General features: G+C 35.4%; 1 protein-coding gene and 1 pseudogene across 1 annotated transcript in view; both read left to right on the forward strand.

The window, feature by feature from the left end:
• Window positions 1-12,728, forward strand: part of RALGAPA1 (Ral GTPase activating protein catalytic subunit alpha 1) — a 239,831-nt gene that overhangs the window by 12,785 nt on the left and 214,318 nt on the right. The window lies entirely within an intron of this gene.
• Window positions 5,289-9,552, forward strand: LOC102730123 (small ubiquitin-related modifier 2 pseudogene; annotated as a pseudogene).

Genomic DNA, 12,728 nt, shown 5'->3' on the forward strand with positions numbered 1-12,728 from the left:
ACCGAGGCGCTACCTCTCTCTCTTTCTTTCTCTCTTTTTCTTTCTCTTTCTTCTTTTCTCCTTTCTTTCTTTCTTTTTTTTTTTTTTTAACTGTCAGGGTAACGCTGGCCTTATGAGTTCAGAAGTATTCCCTCTTCTCTCATATGGAAGAGTTGGAGAAGAATTGGTAATTATTTTTCTTTATTTTTTTTTTTTAAAGATTTATTTATTTATTTATTTGAGAGAGAGAGAGAGACAAACAGCATGAGAAGGGAGAGGGTCAGAGGGAGAAGCAGGCTCCCCGCTGAGCTGGGAGCCTGATGTGGGACTCGATCCCAGGACTCCGGGATCATGACTTGAGCCGAAGGCAGTTGCTTAACCAAGTGAGCCACCCAGGCACCGTGTTTTTCTTTAAATGTTTGGTAGAATTCACCAGTGAAGCCATCTGGTCCTGGACTTTTCTCCTTGGGAGGCTTTTGATTACTGACTCAGTCTCCTTACTTGTAATTGTTCTGTTCAGATTCAGACCAATAAGTAGTCATTTATATGTGGATAATGTACATTTAATGCCATTATTGATTTAGTTAAGTTTGAACCTGTTGTCTTGCTATTTGTTTTCTATTTGCCCTGTTTTTAGTTCCCTCTTCTCTCTTTTTTGCTTTCCTTGTATTAGTTGAATAAATTTATGATTCTTTTAGAAATCTCCTTTGTTGGTTTATTAGCATCTCTTTATTATTATAGTGATTGCTCTAAGATTTATAATATATATCTTTACCAGAGTCTACTATTAGGTGATATACCACTGTATCACTTCTCATATTGTATAACAACTTTATAACAGTGTACTTCCATTTGTCCCCTCAGCCTTTATACTTTTTTGGTCATACATACTTACACGTGTTGTAAACGCCATACCATATTATTTTGTTTAAGCAGTTATTTTTTTAAGGACTTTTAAATAATAATAAGAAAACATGCATTTACCCATGTAGTATCATTTCCCACTGCTCCTCATTTCTTTGCAGAGATAGTTATTTCTATCCATCCAGTATTATTTTGGTTCTGCCTGAAGGACTCCTTTAATGTTCCTTTGTGATGATAGTCTGCAGGTGACGAATTCCTTACACTTTTGTTTGTGTGAAAAGTTTTTATTTTGCCTTCTTTTTGGAAAAATATTTGACTCTGTTCAGAATTCTAAGTTGATAGCCTTTTCCTTTGTCCTTTAAAGATTTTACTCCACTGTCTTCTTTCTTTCCTTCCTTCCTTCCTTTCTTCCTTCCTTCCTTCCTTTCTCTCTCTCTTAAAAGATTTTATTTTTAAGTAACCTCTACATGCAATATGGGGCTCAAACCGACAACCCCGAGATCAAGAGTTGTATGCTCCACTGACTGAGCCAGCCAGGTGCTCCTTGCTTGCATTATTTTGATAAATCTGCTATCATTTTTACTCTGTACATAACATTTAAAAAAATTTTTCTGGCAGCTTTTAAGATTTTCTTTTCATCACTGGTTTTGAGCAGTTGTGCCATGGTATAGTTTTCTTAGTATTTTTTGGCTTTGGGGGTTCATTGAGCTTCTTAGATTCGGTTTACATTTTCACTAAGTTTGGTCATTTTTTTTCCCCACATCTTTCTCCCCTTTTTTTGAATTTCATTTATTAATATATGAGTAAGTATTCATATTAGATTGGTATATTGGGAAAGTATTATTAGTATATTGGAAGGTCTCAGCTTGAAAATAACTGACATTCTTTTCAGTTTAGGGGGATTCTTTTTTCTCTGTGTTTTATCTTGGATAGTTTCTATTGCTGTCTTCAAGTTCACTAGTATTCTGCTGCATGCAATCTGCATTGATTTTATCTAGTTTATTTTTCATCTCAGATGTAGTTTTTATCTAGTTCATTTTGAGTGTAAAATTATATTGTCTCTATGTCTTTTTAACATCTTGAACACTTGGAATACAGTTAAAGTAACTTAATATACTTCTGTGCTTATTCTAACTTCTTTGTCAGTTCTGGGTCAGTTTTAATCAATTGATTATTTTCTTTATCCTGAGTTGTTTTCTTGCTTCCTTCTATGCTAACTAATCTTCGCATATCTGATACTGTGAATTTGATCTTAGCTTCTGGATATTTTTGTATTCCTATAAATTCTTGAGCTTTATTCAGGGATGCAGTTAAATTACTTGAAAGCAGTTTGAGCATTTCAGGTCTCGCTTTTGTGGTTTCTTGAGTGGATCTGTCTGGGGCTAATTATTACTTATTATGAGGCAACATCTTCCTGAGTATTCTACCCGGTGAATGCTCTGCAGATTATGAGTTTTTCTGTAGTTCAGCTCTTGGAAACAGGTGCTATTCTCAGTCTTCTGTGATCAGTACTGTTTTCTCAAATTCTTTCACACAGTTCTTTATCCTGTCTTGGGAAGTTTCCTTGTAAGTATGTTATGATCATACTGGAAGGGGATCTTCCTCAGTATCCTGAGTTCTCACTGTGTGCATCTGTTTCTTCTTTGGTGCTTTGTCGTGTGAATTCTAATTATCCTGGTTTCCTTGGACTGTTAGCTGATATTCTCAGTTTATGGATTCTGCTGGCTCTGTCTGATTCCCTTCTCACCATGGCCTGAAGGCTCTTAAGTCAGTAAGCTGGAGCAGTCCCAAAGCACCTGTTTGTGTGCCATCTGTCAGGAATGACTTTCCTTACCTGATGTCTATACCTGCTTGAAACAAACAAAAAACCCACAAAAGACCCTAAAACATAAGTTTTCTTTTTTTGTCTCATTTTTAAAATTTCGATAAACTTTTTTTATTAACATATAATGTATTATTTGTTTCGGGGGTACAGATCTGTGATTCATCGGTCTTACACAATACACAGCGCTCCCCACAGTATATACCCTCCCCAGTGTCCACCACCCAGCCACCCCTCCACCCCATCCCTCCCAGCCCCCTCCACTCCAGCAACCCTCAGTTTGTTTCCTGAGATTAAGAGTCTCTTATGGCTTGTCTCCCTCTCTGGTTTCGTCTTGTTTCATTTTTTCCTCTCTTCCTCTATGATGCCTTGTTTCTCAAATTCCACATATCAGTGAGATCATATGATAATTGTCTTTCCCTGATTGATTTATTTCACTTAGCATAATACCCTCTAGTTCCAGCCACGTCGTTGCAAATGGCAAGATTTCATTTTTTGATGGCTGCATAATATTCCTGTGTGTGTGTGTGTGTGTGTGTGTGTGTGTGTGTATGTACCACATCTTTATCCATTCATCTCTCGATGGACATCTGGACTCTTTCCACAGTTTGGCTGTTGTGGACATGGCTGCTATAAACATTGGGGTGCAGGTGCCCCTTCAGATCACTACATTTGTATCTTTGGGGTAAATACCCAGTAGTGCAATTGCTGGGTCATAGGGTAGCTCTATTTTCAACTTTTTGAGGAATCTCCATACTGTTTTCCAGAGTGGCTGCACCAACTTGCATGCCCACCAACAGTGTAAGAGGGTTCCCCTTTCTCCGCATCCTTGCCAACATCTGTCATTTCCTGACTTGTTAATTTTAGCCATTCTGACTGGTGTGAGGTGGTATCTCATTGTGGTTTTGATTAGTATTTCCCTGATGCCGTGTGATGTTGAGTACTTTTTCATGTGTTTGGCCATTTGGATGTCTTCTTTGCAGAAGTGTCTGTTCATAAAACATAAGTTTTCAAGACATTGTACACCAGCTACTGATAGTAGGAGGTTCTCTGAAACAAATGAGACTGAAAATTGGCTTCATACGAAGCAACTTGCTCCCCATATTTTACTTTTTTATATTTAGAGAAGAAATTGGTTATCATTTGATCACTGAAAAATACGTGATTGTTTTTCTCTAATCTGAATGTGTTAATGTTTCACAAGGAAAATTAGATTAAAATATCCTAAGTCAGAAAAATAAGGAATATTCAATAGGTATAAATGGTAATGTATAAGGATAGAAACAAATATTATATCTTCATTAAATAAACTTAAAAATGGTATAGATTACGTTTGGACTGATATGAATGAAAATCTGAAAATGTGTAGGAGTCATTGTGAATTGTAAACTGCTTATAAAAATAAATTGATTTTATACCTTGAATATATTTTTATTTTTTATTTATTTATTTATTTATTTAAAGATTTTATTTATTTATTTGACAGAGAGAGACACAGCGAGAGAGGGAACACAAGCAGGGGGAATGGGAGAGGGAGAAGCAGGCTTCCCGCGGAGCAGGGAGCCCGATGCGGGGCTCGATCCCAGGACTCTGGGATCATGACCTGAGCCGAAGGCAGACGCTTAACAACTGAGCCACCCAGGCGCCCCTTGAATATATTTTTAAAGATTTGATATGCAAAATTAGTAATTCTATATACATGATATTAGGCTTTTTTATATTCTTTATTTATTTTTCTTTTTTTTTAAAGATTTTATTTATTTATTTGAGAGAGAGAGAATGAGAGAGAGCACATGAGAGGGGAGAGGGTCAGAGGGAGAAGCAGACTCCCCACTGAGCAGGGAGCCTGATGCGGGACTCGATCCAGGGACTCCAGGATCATGACCTGAGCCAAAGGCAGTCGCTTAACCAACTGAGCCACCCAGGCGCCCCTTTTTTATATTCTTTGAGTCTTACTGATTTGAAAAATTAATTTGACCTAATTGAAATACTTTACCTTTGTGTATTTATGAAGAAGTGATATACTGAACAGATTATTTACGTGTTACTGATTAATTAAATAATTACTAAAAGAAGCTGTTTCAAATACTGTAAGCCACCTCTGCATTAACATTTCATTTTTATTAAGGATTTTATTCCATCTGAATGACTTTATATAATGCTTATAGGACTGCATAAAATGTGCAGTATGTGCAATAGAACAATTAGTGGTAAAACAGACAACTGAATACCCATACTTAAAGAAAGGAAACATTATCAGGTTCTAGGGATGAGCTGATTAAAGCTCTAAGGCATTGAATTTGGTTCGTAGATTTCCTGACAGTTAAAGTGAAAAGAGCTATGTTGGGTTAAGTTTTCAGTGTCTTAAAAAAAGGAAGCATACTTTTTCTAAAAAAACATTTTTTTCTTGTTTCTAAATTCAATCATGGCTTATGTGTATACGTGTGTGTGTGTTCATATATTAGCTAACATCTTTTCTTCTAGAAGGATCCATGTGATAGAAATAGACCTTGAGGAAAATAGGAAATAGGGATAAGTATGTTTGTTAAATCTGTTTCTAATTTCACATATCTATACAATCTATATGATTTTTTCCTTTTTTTCTTTTTTTGTATTTCTGTCAATGGCATCATCATCCTTCAAGTTACTAAAACATGAAACTTTCATCTTTGACAATGTGGTAGACAAAGATAAATGGATGTAAGGGTATCCCAGATAAATGTATCTTTGCTGCCACATTGTCTTCTTTAACTTCTTGTTATCCCTCTCTGGTACTTTACATTTTAGCAATATTGAATCAGAAGTCACTTTCTGTGATGCCTGTACCTTTGCTAATGGTATTCACTGTATCATGCTGTCTTCATGTCACTCTTAGCCCCAAAGCTTCTGCTCTTCCTTCAAGGCTCAGGGCAAATCTGTATGTAGCTTTGGTGCAGCTTTCCCTATCAGAGGGGCATAGGAGCTTTTCCTATACTGTGCTATTTACTTTTAGTAATTTGGTTATTTTATTACAATGTATTTATTTGAATGACTATATCATAACTATCTTCCTGAGGGCAGAGGTATGTCTTTTCTTTTTCATGTTCCTAGACTCAGCATAGTGCCTGGCATATAATAGGTGCTCAGTAAATATTATGTAGTTCAAGAATGAATATGTTTAAAATAAAATAAAATAAAATACCTGATTAAGCTAAAAAAAAAAAAAGAATATGTTAGGTATGAGGAGAACAAAGTTGCTTTTTTTGTGGCAATTTCCTTTTAATTGACCATGGTAGAAAAAAACATTTAAAGTCAGTGTCCTGATCAGAAAGAGGCCTTGGGTTGTCTTTAGTACCTGTGCAGAAAAATGGGTTCAGAACCTAAAGTATGTACTATGTAAAAAAGAAAAACCAAAAAAACAGAACATTAACTGAAAAAGGTTTATGGCATTATGGAGAAATTATCAGATAATCTCCCCTCATTATTGAGAGAAATCTTCATGACTCATATACATCTAATTTTTAGAAAACTTATGGCTGATAGCCCAACAATATGTTAGCTTTAAGGTGTGTTTCCCCACCCCCATTTAACAGAATACACTGATCTGTAGCTAAAGAAGGTGAGTAAATATAGCACAAAACATCAAGTTTGTGGCCCTAATTTGTCATAGCAGCCACAGGAGACTAATACAGATTTCTTAGTGTCTTGGCCTTTTGCTCTTCCATATGAATTTGGGAATCAGCTTGTTAAATCCCTAAATAATATTTGTTAGGATCTTTTATTGGATGGACTTGGATCTGTAGGTTTAATTTAGAGGAGGTTGATATTGGTAGGGTATCTGTTCTTCCTATTCCAAGGAGCCTCCATTTGTTTATTTAGGCTTTTTTTATTTAAGAGGGACTTGCATGTCTTTTTTATAGTCAAGGACAGTTAACATTAAAAAAGGATGTTAAGGGCGCCTGGGTGGCTCAGTTGGTTAAGCAACTGCCTTCGGCTCAGGTCATGATCCTGGAGTCCCTGGATCGAGTCCCTCATCGGGCTCCCTGCTCAGCGAGGAGCCTGCTTCTCCCTCTGACCCTTCCCCCTCTCATGTACTCTCTCTCATTCTCGCTCTCTCAAATAAATAAATAAATCTTTAAAAAAAAAAAAAAGGATGTTAATTTTTAAAAGGAGGACTTCTGTTTGCTACAGGAGGAGCTCATGTGACCACTTCATTAAATGGTGGTTTAGATAAAGATGAAGGAGAAAGAATGTTCATCTGCATAAAAAGTGATATATGGAGGTTTTATAACAAAATAAATTCAAAATAGTTCTAAATCTTCAGGATAAAATGGGAAAGAAATAAGGAAATATATTTTATATATTGGGATAGGGAAGACCATTCTCAAAACTTACACCAGAGTGAGAAATCATCACAGAAATGCTTGATAAATTTGCTTATATGAAACATTTTATAGCTATAATAGTAAAACCCATCATTAGCAGAGTTAAAAAACACCAAACTATGAAACATATACAACAAGTTTAAAAGAATTGATTCCCTAACTTATGGGCTATTAAATATGAAACTTGGAAAAGATTGTGACATATGTTGTCAAGACATATTAAAAGTAGACCTCTCGGTCTGCCCTCTCCCTCCTCCACTGCTATGGCCTCCTTCTGCTGCTGCTCCTGGTGCTGCTTGTGTGCTCGTTCAGTGAGGACCTGATACCTCCTTTGTGAAGTGGCAGCTGAGGAGACTCCATTGCTCTCCATTGCTGATGAAAAGCCCCAGGAAGGAGACAAGGCTGAGAATAATGGTCATTATTAATTTTAAGGTGACGGGGCAGGATAGTTCTGTGGTACAGTTTAAGATGAAGAGGTATACACCACTTAGTAAACTAATGGAAAGCCTATTGTAAAAGGCAGGGTTTGTCAGTGAGGCAGATCAGATTCTGATTTGATAGCCAATCAATGAAACAGACACATCTGCACAGTTGGAAATGGAGGATGAAGATACAGTTGATGTGTTCCAGCAGCAGACAGGAGGAGTCTACTAAAAAGAGGACTTGCTACTCTACTCTAGAACTCTCTTCCTCCAGACCAAGACAGTCTCAATGAGAAAACTGCAATTTGATTCCACCACATCTTTACTACTACAGTATTGTTTTCTCGATTCTTTCATTTTCCCCTTCCCCATTACTTAATTGTATATAAAGTAACTGTGTATGTGCACAAGCATACTGTATTTTTTTTTTAAAGATTTTTATTTATTTATTAGAGAGAGAGAATGATAGAGAGCATGAGAGGGAGGAGGGTCAGAGGGAAAAGCAGACTCCCTGCCGAGCAGGGAGCCCGATGCAGGACTCGATCCTGGGACTCGAGGATCATGACCTGAGCTGAAGGCAGTCGCTTAACCAACTGAGCCACCCAGGCACCCCTGTATTTTTTTTTTTTTTTTTTTTTTTAGCTAAATGGCCGATGGTATGTTTTGATTGACATCAAATGGAGATGGAATGGGGAAATAGACTGGTTCTGTGAAAATACCTCCTTTCTCTATTAGTGGCATGCTCATTCAGCTCTTTATATTCCAGTAAGTTATTTTGTTCTCAGCATTTAACAAAAAAAAGAACAACATAAAAATCCTTGCATACCTTGTTCAATTGGAGAATTTTAATGTTTTTTATTTATCATTTATCATATCAAGGAGAATTTTATAACTTTTTTGTATGAAGCTGTTATATGTAGGGCAATCTGTCTTTAAGTAGGGATAAATTACTCTAAAAGAAATTAATCCTAGATAGTTTTCTTTTCAAGTCAAGCATCTTGTTGTTTAAAAAGATTTTATTTATTTATTGGCCAGAGAGAGAGAGCTCGTGCATAAGCAGCGGGAGGGCAGGCAGAGGGAGAAGCAGGCTCCCAGCTGAGCAAGGAGCCCAATGCGGGACTTGATCTCAGGACCCTGGGATCATGACTTGAGCCAAAGACAGAAGCTTAACGACTGAGCCACCCAGGCGCCCATAGATTCTGTACTTTATTCTCAGTCTCTAACCTACTAAAAAGGGATAAATTAGAAAATTATTTAAAAGTTACATTTTGGGAAAACAAGAATTGAATGAAAGGAAATAAAATTCATTGTTGGTATTTTATGTCAAATAAACACAAGGAAATCCTTAAATTGTGTCACCTAGCAAAATTACTCTTTCCCTTCCTACCCAAAACTGAAGTAAAATAGCTAGTAAAAGGTACATTTGTGTTACCAAAAATTTGTCATCATTGTATGAATCCTTTTAAATCAGTAGGTTCAAGATTCCCAATCACCTTTCTTTTTCTATCAGTTGTCTTTAGAGCCTCCTAGAGGCAAGTTGGTTGGTACAATAAACTGCTGCTTATAAACATGCCATTTATTGTAAAATGTCTTTAAGGAAAATACGCATCTGTTTGATGACTTTATTTCTTTAAAACTCTTGAAAATGTTGGGTCTGAGCAATCATTTGAATAAATATATAGTGCTTTGCTAGATTTTAGGCAACTACAAAGGAGTAAAGGAGTTGATGGCACAGTAAAATGTTAAATATGAAATAGTATAAAAGAGAAAGATTGTAGGAATTTTAATAGTATTTACTTTTCTTTATTCATTGTAATACATTTTCCAAATGTGCATATGTTTATTTTCAGTATCCAGAAGAATGCCTTTGAGTGTAGGGGGATGAATTGAGAAATTATTTTCTATTTTAGAGGTGTAGAACTGGATCCAGAATAGTAGTAGCAATGTATTTTGATTCTTCTATCGTCTGACCACTCAAAAAAAAGACATTATTTTATAATAATAGTGGTATACTAATAGCTGGCGTTTGACCCTGTTAAAGTGAAAGTAATGCATTCGTTCACAGTAAACATCAGTAGTTGGTGATACAATAGTTTGTAGTTTCTAGACTTAGAAAAAAAGTTTTTTCCCCAGTCTGATTTCTCTTCTCTTTTTCAGGTTAATTCTTTCCCAGACTAGCCTAGAAGTTCTAGCTCTCAGATTCAGTTAGCCAGTTAAGGTTAGGCAGATCTCACAAATTGGATGTCAGGGGTTGAATATTAGACTATCTAAAAGGAATAGATTGGCAAAATAAACAGAAATATTCATCCTTTAGCATTCTCTCCCCATTTCCCCTTACTCTCTGCCCCTGGCAACCATTAATCCACTTTCCATCTCTATGAATTTGACTATTCTAGATGTTTCATATAAATGGAATCATAAAATATGTGGTCTTTTGTGTTTGTTTTTTTTTTACTTAACATAATGTTTTCAAGGTTTTAGCATTTAATAGTACTTCATTCCTTTTTATGGCTGAATAATATTCAGTTGTATGGATATACCACATTTTGTTTTTCCATTCATCAGTTGGGGACATTGGGTTGTTTCCACTTTTTGATTATTAGGAATAATGATGTACAAACATTTGTGTGGTTGTGTTTTCAGTTTTTGGGTATATACTGTTCCAGGAGTTGAGCTGCCAGGTCATACAGTAATTCTATATTTAACTTGTTGAGAAACTGCCAGACCATTTCCAAAGCAGCTGCATCATTTATATTCCACCACCAATGTAAAATAGAATGAAATTTCTCCACATGCTTGTCATGCTTGTTATTATCCATCTTTCTGAGTATAGCTATTCTAGTGGATGAGAAATGGTATCTGATTGTGGTTTCTTTGTTTTTGTTTTTCCCTTGGGGGCTAATCCAGTTTACTATTTATGGGAAACAAGTGTTTCTTCAGTCTCACTACCTTCATACTAATCTGCTCTTTCAGTTTTAAAGGCTGACAGGCAGATGGCAACTCCCAGGCATCTCACAAAGTAGGCAGGTCACCTTAGGGGAAAAGTGAGATATATTTGAGATAGTATTTTTACATTAATACTACTGTTTCTTGTCTGTGACAAGGAGTATCTTTCAGTTTAAGTCTTTAGTCTCTCAGCGATATTTCATAGTTTTTAGTATACAAATTTTCATTTCTTTCATTCCCAAATATCTTATTCTTTTCATGCTGTTGTAAATGGAATTGTTTTCTTATTTTCACTTGTGGATTATTCATTGCTAGAGGATAGAGATACAGTTGATTTTGTATTCTGAAACCTAGATGAACTTGTTTTTTTTGGCTCTTACAGATTTTTGTGTGGATTCCTTAGGATTTTTTATATATAAAATCATATCATTTGTGAATAGAGATGTAATGCTTCTTTTTTACAATTTGTATGACTTTTATTTATTTTTTATACCTAATTTCTTTAGCTACTCCTTCCAGTACAGTGTTGAGTAACGTAGCAAAAAGGGACATCCTTGTTTTGTTTATGTTTTTAGAGGTAAAGCTTTCAGTCTTTTACCAGTCAGTATGAAGTTAGCTTTGGATTTTTTCATAGATGCCCTTTATCACATTGAGGAAATTACTTTCGATTCCTAACTTTTTGAGTGTTTTTATCATGAAAAGATGTTGTATTTTGTTAAGTACTTTTTCTGTGTCTATTGAGACAATGATGTGGGTTTTGACCTGTATATTAATATGGTGTATTGCAGTGATTGATTTTTCTATGTTGAACTGATCTTGCATTATGGGATAAATTCCACTTGGTCATGGTGTATAGTACTTTTTATATATTGCCATATTCAGTTTTATAGTATTTTGTTGAGGATTCCTGTGTCTGTATCAGTAAGGGATATTTGTCTGTAGTTTTCTTGTAATGTCTTTGATTTCAGAATGAGGGTGATATTGGCCTCATAGAGTGCATTGTAAAGTATTCTCTCTCTTTTGGAAGTGTTGATAGGATTCACCTATGAAGCCATTTGGTCCTGGGCTTTTCTTTCAGATCAGTTTTCCTTATTATCAAATCAGTCTTTTTACTTCTTATAGATATACTGATATTTTCTCTTTTTGAGTCAGTTTTGGTATTTTATGTCTTTCTAGGAATTTGTCCATTTTATATAGGCTCTGTAATTTGCTAGCATACGGTTGTTCATAGTATTCCCTTATGATATATTTTTTTTTATTTCTGTAAGGTTGGTAGTAATGTCCTTTTTTCCAGTCCAGATTAGTAATTTTAATCTTATCTCTTCTTATCTTGGACAGTATGACTAAAGGTTTCGCAATTGTGTTTTCATTGATGTTTTTGTGTTGTTTTTTTCTTCTCTATTTCAAATATCCTCACTCTTTATTGTTTCTTTTTTTTCTGCATGCTTTAGAGTTAGTATGCTTTGTTTTCTAGTTTCTTAAGGTGGAACATCAGATTATTGATTTTGAGATCTTTACTTTCATTTAGGCATTTAAAGCTGTAAATTTTCCTCCTAGCACTACTTCAGCTGAATGCCATTAATGTTATGTTCTCATTTACATTTCAAGGTATTTTTTTCCCCATGGATTTGAGTTAGTCTAGAATCCTTTCATTTCAGCCTAATGGACTCCCTTTAGTATTTTTTTATAGGACAGGTCTGCTAACAATGAATTCTCAGTTTTTGTGTATCTGGGTATGTCTTTATTTCTCCTTAATTAAGTTTTGCTAGATATAGATACTTTTATTGCCAGCCTTTTTCTTTGTGCTCTTTGACAGGGTCATCTCAGTGCCTTCTGACCACCACGTTTTCTTTTTTTTTTTTTTTTTATGTGTCAGTACTTTTAATGTTGTGTACATCAAATTATGGTAAAAAGATGACTATAAACAACATGCAGTCCCTCTATTTTCATGAACAGCACAACAGATTACAGTAAACTGAGTTTATATTCCACCATCAAGTGTGGTTCTCCCATTAGTTCACTTTGTGACGGGTCATTAAGAATATCTTCAAATCCAATAGTCTCATCATTACCCCTCAAGATACCCAGTGAAAGGTTTGAACTTGGAAGAAATGGAAGACGCTGCACCTGCTGCACTGCCTTGAACTCCATTTGTAATTTTAGTGGAGCAAACAGACCCTGGATGTTTCTTAGTGTGGAAAAATTCATTTTATCTTGGTTGAGCTGGAAATTTTTTTCTGATAATTCAAGAGGATGACTGGGCAAAAGTTCATTTTTCACACAAGGAAGGCCTTTTCGAAGAAGATCATGACTTTCAAAAGGTCCACTTGC

This window comes from Leptonychotes weddellii, chromosome 9, assembly GCF_054177405.1.
Source record: "Leptonychotes weddellii isolate Sample4059 chromosome 9, ASM5417740v2, whole genome shotgun sequence".
NCBI lineage: Eukaryota > Metazoa > Chordata > Mammalia > Carnivora > Phocidae > Leptonychotes > Leptonychotes weddellii.